Raw genomic sequence first — 10,027 nt, 5'->3', positions numbered from 1 at the left:
TTCCCCTTAGGGGCAGAATTTTTGCCTTAAGGTATTCTTTCTAACCCTCTATACTCCACGTGCTTTCATTACTAAAATAAATTTGTCAGGTGATATGTAGTATATGAAAAGCTTGTGGAGGAAATATATTACTTGTTTTAAGTGGCGTTCCTAATAAAAGTTTAATGTACTGTACGTTATTGCATATATTTGTCTGACCATCAAGTTTCAACATATTTTACACTTTAACAACAGCCACAATTTAACTACATCCAATATTAAAATCTTATCTTTCCTCAAGGAATATGAATCTAAAATATTTTGTATGTTCAGTGAATGACACATATCCCTTTTACTAGACCTATAATCTTCCTTTTTACAAATTATTAATCTGTGATCAATATAACATTGCTTATATTTTCCTGTCTGGACATTGTATATAATGAATAGCATACGTATCATTAGTTAATTGTTTGTGGTGGCCAACAGAACAGATTTCAGAGTAATTTTTTAGACTTCTCTTCACAGCCTGTTATTGAAATGTATATTGATTCTCTTTGCACAGAAGTTAAATTAAACAGTCTACCATTAAGGTCAAACATTATATTATTTTTAACTATAATATATTATGTGTAAGATGTGTCATCATTAGATAATCCTCTTAAATATATAATGCTTTGCCATACTCCACCATTTGGTCATTCATTGCGCTCCCTTATCACTGCTTATCTGTGCATAGCATATCCATTCAGCCTTTATAATAGACCGTTTTATATATATATATATATATACATATATATAAAATATATATAATATATATATATACATATATATATATATATGTATGTATATATATGTATATGTACCGTATATGTATGTATATATGTATGTATGTATATATATATATATATATATATATATATATAAATCAAGACAGCCATTAACACTGTTAAATTATATAATAAACATCAAAGAAAGGTAAATACAGTGTTAGAATAAAGGACATAATAATACATCGTGTAGCATAGCTCTCAACGAATGTAGTCCTGTAAATAAATGAATAAAGAAGTTGTGTAATAAAATGCCTCTGGTGGGACCTGGTTTTTGAACACACTACAATTTAAAAGACTGTACAAACGATAGATCCAAAAGTAAACCTCGTAACCAGAACTATCAAAAACCACTCAAGATTTGTTTTAATATTATATCTACTAAGTTTGATATAGCAATCCATTGAGGAAGGAAAAAAAATTATCATATTGAGTCCTGATACCATGTTAGAAGCCTATTGTTAATCATTGACGTAAACACAACTAAATGGAGGTTATTCTAAAAGCGTATCGTCAATAAAATTGGTACAGAATTGTACATAATCAACAGTTAATGAACCAGAACATGGCTTATAAAAATACTTTTCGATTGTCCTGCAAATAGTTCAAGTCATACAGACTCTCGTGCCGCAAAATGTTGTCTATGTGGTTTGTTTTGTTCACTTGTTTTCATCAATAGCCTTCTTTTCATGTACAGTACATTATACAAGGTCTTCTGCGCTATCAAATTCCGTATATGTATTGTTCAGATCACTGTGATTCGTTAATAGCCTTCTTTATTACAGGAAAGGTAAAGGTAGGAGAATAACCCATAACTTGCAGCGTCATTGTGCTGAATTGCGTATGGGCGGAGTCCGTGACTACCTAGCAGCCGTAAAGAGGCGCTTCTTGTAGATACATGTTCACATCATCCCACGACAGGGGCTGAAATGAACCATAACATCATCGGGGTAACCCCTACTTTAAAGGGCACACGAGCCAGATGTATACACTGGACCTCAATTTTAAGTCCTTGTCCGATAAGACTTGGTTCTACCAACCGAAACATGGGCGAGGAGCGGCTGGAACCAGCACCGATGTTAAGGCTGTAGCTAGCAGCGCCCCTGCCTTACCACCTGGCCACTCGACTCGCCATAGAAGTAATAAAAATTTACAAAAAATACATTTAGATATTCTTATGCGTATATAGGTCTACTGTGTCAATACGGAAAACGTTTTGAATTATCAAAAATGTAATAAGTCAAGAATGGAAGCGTACGGTAGGATATTTTTATACTGTTATCATTTACAATGATAAAGCGACCCACCAATGATTTACGACTGTTGAACTGTTGACACGTCTGCACCTCATAGGTCATGACCGCTGGCGTAGATCTAGTACTATAATTTCAAATTGCAAAAAAAAAAACAAAAACAAATTTTCAAATAGTAACTCGGCGGAGGTTATTTAATTATAAAAATAATTTGCCCTTCAAACAAATTAATTATAAACCAGGGCTATATAATAAGGTAGGCCTAATTGTTTTTGGAATAAACTGTTGATCGGAGCGCATTTATTGAAATAGTTGTTGTCAGCCTGACAATGGTGACTAAATTGTCTACCTCCAAAGATTTGTGCGATTCGTCGTTGCTTGAAATAATAGATCAAGGTGATTAACGTCCGTCTTGTAAAATATATTCCACTCCAACTGTCTGTTATAAAGTGTTCTTTTTTGTACTGTATTTATTATCCGTGGTCTAATGGTTACACGCTCGTGTTTACAGCGAGAGGTCGCAAGTCGCATTTTATTACACAATGTCTTTATTCATATATTTACAGGACTACATTCGTTGAGAGCTATGCTACACGATGTATTTTATGTTCTTTATTCTAACACTGTATTACTTTGCTTCTCTTCAACCAGGAGTATTATAGTGGGGTACCTGTTAATTGGGTTAAACAAAATGCGCTGATGTAGCTGCTGCAATCCAATAACCGGGGTATTGATAGTGTGAGGTACAATTATCTGCTATAGTACTGTAGTTCAATATATTACACTCACAATATAAATTTTCACGCCCGAAACTTTGACTCACTGAAATACCGTAATGTGTCCGGCGGGTGATATTTTATTACATGGTATTGCTATCTAGTTATTATTTTTGTTTATTTATTTATGAGCGGACCCTTGCAAATGCGTTTTAATGTAAAATATATTTTACAAATGACAATACATCATACTGATAATTGAATCATATCATATATCATATTCATGTCATATTATATATCTTGAATCATATATATTTCATATCATATCATATCACAAATATCATATCATATATCATATTATATTATTTCATTAAAGCCAAACGTACCTCCGTATATATATAACTTTAGAATAGGTACCGGTAATACAGTATATGTATCCTTAAACAGTATGAATGCATTGAGAATGTAGCGATATTTTTCACTTTTATTTATTTCAAGTGATGGACGTGTGTTATTTTTGCACTGTGTATCATCATTTAATGCTAGGTGCTGTAGTACCGTAACCAAAATAATAATATTTGCCTTTCCAATAATATATTCTACCCTGGAAATAGTCGAATAACCAACGCATGCGCACAATATCATTACCTTTGTTCAATTCGTCGGTTGGGGTAGTACAGTATATGGCCACACCATTCTTCAACTCATGCGTCAACTATTAAAAATAATTCAATAAAAACATATTAAAAGATTAATGAGTGATAAAAAAGGCATGTTCGTATGCAACTAAGACTTCAGTAGCGGAAAAAGAAGCGCATGCCTAATAATTGGTCGGAGACCGTACGAAGCGACACAACACATATATAGGTAAATATATATTTAAATTTAAATCTACGCAACATATATAGGCCTATATCTATATATATATATAATATATATATATATATATAACTATTTTTTACGAAATTATGAAATATCAACCAATAGGTGTTTTTGTTCAACTTTATTTAACTATATATATTATGAAATACTGTAGTTGGGGTAGCCGTGTTAGCTTATTGCTTATATATAGCAATTAAGTTTCATATAGCTTATTGGTCTCTATTGTATTGATTATTTATCCACCACCTCTGTATCACACTGTTATTGGCCTGCTTACCTTTTTTCCCCCTTTTTTTTTGCTTACTGCTTGTTATTGTGTATTATTATCGTGCTTGGAGTCTCACTCTATTGTCGCACTTGTATATAAGCGATTGACGATGTTTCATTTGTACATTCACCTTAAGAAGTTTACTCAGTGTGAACGAAAGCTGGTGCTAATAAATATTTGTTAGTCTATAAAGTGCTGCATGTCATTTTACTATATGTATTGTTCACGTTTTATGATAACGTCGGATTACCTTACTTCATATATACTTATACTGTATATATATATATATATATATATATGTATGTATATATATATATACATAGTGATCAGAATTATCAATGAAATTGATGCAATTGATGCTCTTCCACGTATGCCTCGGTTATAGAATGGTTGACAGACATGAAGGTACTGCAAGACACTTTGACTTAATTGAGACATTGAATTTTATTGGTACGAAATTTTCGGTAACACCTGCTACCTTCATCAGCGTACGAGTATCTAAAGATATATGCAAACAGTATATACATGTTAACAATAGAGATAACGATGGATGTAGTTATTGCACATAAACAATGTGAGTCACCATTAATAGAGCCTTAAATGAAGCGGAACATTCACAAGAACAGTGGATACTGTGGGATTAAGATAATAAATTGAACTATTACGAAGAATTAGCCATCAAAATAATTATGGAAGAAATATGTGAGAATTGATAAATCAATCAATATATTATAATAAAATATGTATAAATAGAGGCCTATGATAAATTACATGAATGAAAAACGGGAGCTGTACTAAAGAGTTATGAAACATTATTTAGTGAATGTAAAGCCTGAAGCAAAACCTGTCCTACTTTATGAGTCCTAAGTTTCAAAATCTATTTTATTTCAGCACATCTTCTTTCATTAAGTGATCTGAAGTTGTTATCTATAATGATACATCTCATATTATTAATGGTGTGTCTAGCTCCGTTGAAGTGTTTATCTAAAGGAAGATTATAATTGTTTCTTATAGAGCTTTTGTGGTTATTAATCCTTTGTCTAAATGTGCAGCCACTCTCCCCGACATAACACACCCCTTTACATACGTACACCATATGAGATATGTGATATTATGGGCATTGAAAGTGAGCGAAGGGGGTCTGATGGTGATTTTAGTGTTGGGTACATGGATGAGACTGTCTGTTATGAGGATATGGAAAATATTACATCTGGGATAACCGCAAGGTTTCTTACCAGGTTGGGGACGGGAAGATTGGAGGATTTTGAGCAAAGATTTTAGGTTGGGGGGTTGTCTTCTAGCAAATACGGGGGATTCTTTAAAAGTTTCAGTGTCAGGTATATTATTTTGGATAATTTCGAAGTCGTCCTAGAGTTGTTTGTATAGGTGACTGAGTTGAGTGTTGTGGGTGAAAACCGTAGGGAGCCGCTGAGATGGGGTTTTGGGTTTGTATTGTAGAAGTTGATCTCGGATTTTGTTGGATGTTTTGGCCAGGTATTTCTTTATTATTTTGATGGGATATTTATTTTGTGTAAATTTGTTGACGAGCGTGCCAATGTGTTTGTCATGCATGTTCTTCTACGGAGGAGCATAGGCCTATTCGTTTCTCTGAGAGCTTGGCTGTAGAAGCGAGTGTTTGATGCTGTCAGGGTGTCCACCCTGACAAGGCTAGGCTAGCCTAGGCCTAAGGCTCTTTTTTCACTATCCCCTGATTTACCTAAATTTATGTTGTGACTATTCATTCCTCATTTATTGCATGTGTACAAATAGGCCTTTATATAAAACATTTAATTACTCACTTGTTTTAATAATTAATTCATTATAAACGAACAATGCTCGATCGCGGATGCGATGAAAATTGCAACCCCCAACAAAAAAGTTACCAGCAGTTTGCTAAACATTCCAGTGATCTGATTGGTCAATATTAGGGTAGTCGCCACTACGCCAAATTCAGAAATTGGGGTTGTCGCAGAAGCTGTCACAACGACGATTTTGCCAGTAAGGTTTGTGAGCATGCTCAGATGTCTGTTACGCTCTATTAGTTCGTAGTAGACTGGCCGCGTAGTCAAAACGAAAAATGCCTATTTTATGCTCACTAACACATCGAGAAAAGCGATCAGATTAGGTGAGTGCTCGGTAGTGAACTTGATGTTGTTGTCTGCGCTGTTAATATGCTGTCTCTTATACACATCTAGATGTGTATACCCGTCGAGGAGAGCTGCCCTCCCACCGTCAGGGAGAAAAAGCACAATTCGTCGGGGAGAAAAAAATATTGTATGTATTTTTTACATATTAGTAGACTCTAAAGTCGATTAAATAAGCCCTTGAAACCCCTAAATTATCATAATTTTCGGGGGCTTCGCCCCAGGACGACTTTCGGGACCTTTTAATCGAAGCTCGACCACGCCCACTTTGCTTTGCCACCCCTGTGTCTGCGTTGTTAATAGGGAGTTTTCAATGCACGACGTTAACTTTAACGTTAGTACCCAACATGGAGCGCGATAGCTTCGCCCCTTTTGTAAACAAATCGAAATACGCATGCGCAAACCCGTAACTAACGCACGTCGAGCACATAAAATCCTGAAAATAGGGAGTTTTCGTTAGTACCCAACATGCAGCGCGATAGCTCCGCCCTTTTGTAAACAAATCGAAATACGCATGCGCAACCCGTAACTAACGTACGTCGAGCACGTAAAATCCTGAAATTAACGTATTCCGCAATGCAAGATAAATAAATTATGACGTAATCCATTAAAGTTAAGGTTAACGTCGTGCATCGAAAACTCCCTAATATGCGTTAGGAACGTTATGACGGAGTTTTCGAAATGAGGCCAGATAAAAAAGATATCATCTATGTATGAAGTGTACATGAGAGGAGTGAGGTGGTAATTGTAGGTGAATTTGTTTTCAAATTCTGACATGTAGATATTGGAGTATGCCGGGGCCATTTTGGTACCCATGGCAGTTCCTTAGGTCTGTTTGTAGTGCTTGCTGTTGAATTGGAAATGATTGTGTGTGAGGATGAATTTGATAAGTGCTGCGATATTTTGTGAATGAGATGTTATTGTAGGGCTGAATTTCAGGGCTCTATTCATGGTGACTTACATTGTTTATGTGCAATAACTACATCCATCGTTATACATGTATATACTGTTTGCTGTAATACCGTATATATCGTTAGATACTCGTACGCTGATGAAGGTAGATATAAAATTATAATGAATAAATGTAGTTGGCAATACTAGCAACGTATAGTGCTTGATACACGTGATAATGCAGAGCGTAAATATTGAAAATGTAGAACTTTTAGAACTGGCTATTATCACTCTACAGACTGTTTCATGCTAATACAATCTTCAGGAGTGAGAGAATACAAGGATTGTGCGAGTATATGAATGCTAAGACAGGTGAAAATGCAAATGAGTTAATTGTTTTTAAGTAGGTATTTGTTGCTGTGCCTGCATTTAGACAATAGTTCGGTTCTTTTGTTTAGTGTTGACTGTTTGTTTGAATATATTATGTTAAGTTTCTCGGTTATGCACAGGTTGCAGCGTTTTGTTATTGGGGAGTAAGCCGATGCTCTGTCGATGATAGACCATTTAATGTTGTAGGGTGTGTTGCTATCTTTTAATTTCCATACGTATTTGGAGAGTACGGTGCTGTTTCTGTGTTTGTGGTTTGTGTATCGGGTTTTGAACGGTGTGTCAGTGAGCCCGATGTAGCATTTTTTGTCATCATTTGAGTAGACAGTGGCTTTGTAGATGATGGATGAGGTGAGGCAATTTCCAGAGAGTGGACATTCATCTTTTTTCCTGCAATTGCAGAGAGTTTTTGGCTGTTGTTGCTTAGCAACCAGAAGCTGTTTGTTGTGGACTTTGATTATTTATATTATTATTGTTTTATATTATATGTTCAATGAAGAACATCCCTTTACCATCGATTAAAGAATACAAGAAAAACCTAATCGACAAAACAGAATGTGTCTTGAAACCCATGAGATGGAAAGCTTTTCACTTCCTGAACAAAACCGCTGAGCCTGAAGAAAGAAATAAAACCTATGGTTTCAAGACTTCAAAATACACACCTCAGCTCAGATGATGTCTTAAAAATGGTTGAAGACGTGGAATTCCGCCACACGAAATGCGCTTTCCTAACCAAACTCAAGCAAGACTCAATCACCATCAACAAAGCGGACAAGCTCATCATCCCCGCCAACAAAACTACAAACTTCTACAAAGTAGCTAAAGAAGAGTACGACAAACTCATGCATGAAAACATCACCTCGTCATACGAGAAAGCAAAAGAAGGAAGCACCCACGAAATCAACAACGTGGCCAAAGCAATTGCTACAAAACTTCGAGGACCGAATGGAAACCATTGCTGAAAAAGAGGCTTTTATAACACTCAAAGATCATAAAGAAAACTTCCTAAATAAACCAAGCTGCAGACTCATAAACCCATCAAAATCAGAAACCGGACTCATAAGCAAGAACATCCTCGAGCGGATAAACCGTGACCTGCTCACAAAAACCCAAATGAACCAATGGAAAAACACCGCTGCTGTCACTGAATGGTTCAAACACATCCCATACAAATCAAGCAGCACATTCATCTCCTTTGACATCGTGGAATTCTAGCCATCCATCACAAAAAAAATGTTAACAGATGCAATCCACTACGCACGAAAGTACACCAGCATCTCTGAACACGAAGCAAATATCATCATGCACTCCCGAAAATCAATATTGTTTGGTAACGATTCAACATGGACCAAGAAAAACTCGGATGACATGTTTGACGTTACAATGGGAAGCTTCGACGGGGCCGAAATATGCGAACTTGTCGGATCGTTCGTCCTCTCCTCCCTCATTCCAATACTCGGCAAAACTAACGTCGGTGTCTACCGAGATGATGGCCTCGCCGTCATGAACAGTTCATACCAAGACAATGCGATAGAATGAGGAAAGATTTTATATCTATCTTCCACGCATTCGACCTCCGCATCACCATACAGGCGAACATCCACACCACCAACTTCCTCGATGTCACACTCAGCCTAAAAAATGGGTCCTTCAAGCCTTACAGCAAACCAAACAACCAACTACTCTACGTCAACAGCAAATCCAACCATCCCCCATCTATCCTGAAACAAATTCCCGCATCTATGAACAGACGCATATCCATGGAATATATCTGATTCCAGTAAATCATTCCATCAGGCCGCCCCTGACTACGAACAAGCTCTACAAAACAACGGATTCCAGCACAATATGGAATACCAGCCTCCACAACCAAAATCTTCAAAGAAAAATAGAAGCAGACAAATAATCTGGTACAACCCACCATTCAGCAAAGGAGTGAAAACCAACATCGGAAAATCATTCCTTAACCTGGTCAAAAAGCATTTCCCGAGTGGCAACATTTTACATAAGCTCTTTAACAAGAACAATGTCAAAGTCGGGTATAGCTGCTCAAGAAACATGGGCAGTATAATCAAAGCCCACAACAAACAGCTTCTGGTTGCTAAGCAACAACAGCTAAAAACTCTTTGCAATTGCAGGAAAAAAGAGGAATGTCCGTTATCTGGAAATTGCCTCACCTCATCCATCATCTACAAAGCCACTGTCTACTCAAATGATGACAAAAAAATGCTACATCGGGCTCACTGACACACCGTTCAAAATCCGATACACAAACCACAAATACACTTTTAACACCCCCAAACACAGAAACAGCACCGTACTCTCCAAATACGTATGGAAATTAAAAGATAGCAAAACAACCTACAACATTAAATGGTCTATCATCGACAGAGCATCGGCTTACTCCCCAAAAACAAAACGCTGCAACCTGTGCATAACCGAGAAACTTCACATAATTTATTCAAACAAACAGTCAACACTAAACAAAAGAACCGAACTATTGTCTAAATGCAGGCACAGCAACAAATACCTACTTAAAAACAATTAACTCATTTGCATTTTCACCTGTCTAAGCATTGATATACTCGCACAATCCTTGTATTCTCTCATTCCTGAAGATTGCATTAGCATGAAACAGTCTGTAGAGTGATAATACACAGTTCTCTTATACACATCT

The 10,027-nt window shown here is 36.3% G+C and overlaps 1 protein-coding gene across 6 annotated transcripts in view; it reads left to right on the top strand.

Annotated features, from left to right (window-relative positions):
- Nucleotides 1–10,027, top strand: part of LOC117111064 (alpha-N-acetylneuraminide alpha-2,8-sialyltransferase-like) — a 28,970-nt gene that overhangs the window by 4,693 nt on the left and 14,250 nt on the right. The window contains exon 1 of one of the 6 annotated variants that reach the window (XM_033253949.1): nt 1,406–1,457. The exons of 1 other annotated variant lie outside the window; for it this stretch is intronic. The gene's annotated coding sequence lies outside the window, so the exon portion shown is untranslated. 4 more of the 6 variants (XM_033253950.1, XM_033253952.1, XM_033253948.1 and 1 more) reach the window with 4 other exon arrangements.

Source organism: Anneissia japonica, unplaced genomic scaffold (genome assembly GCF_011630105.1).
Source record: "Anneissia japonica isolate Jap-2015-1 unplaced genomic scaffold, ASM1163010v1 scaffold573_len2283161_cov171, whole genome shotgun sequence".
NCBI lineage: Eukaryota > Metazoa > Echinodermata > Crinoidea > Comatulida > Comatulidae > Anneissia > Anneissia japonica.
The sequence above is the reverse complement of the archived record's forward strand: the minus strand, read 5'-3'. Positions and strand labels throughout refer to the sequence as shown.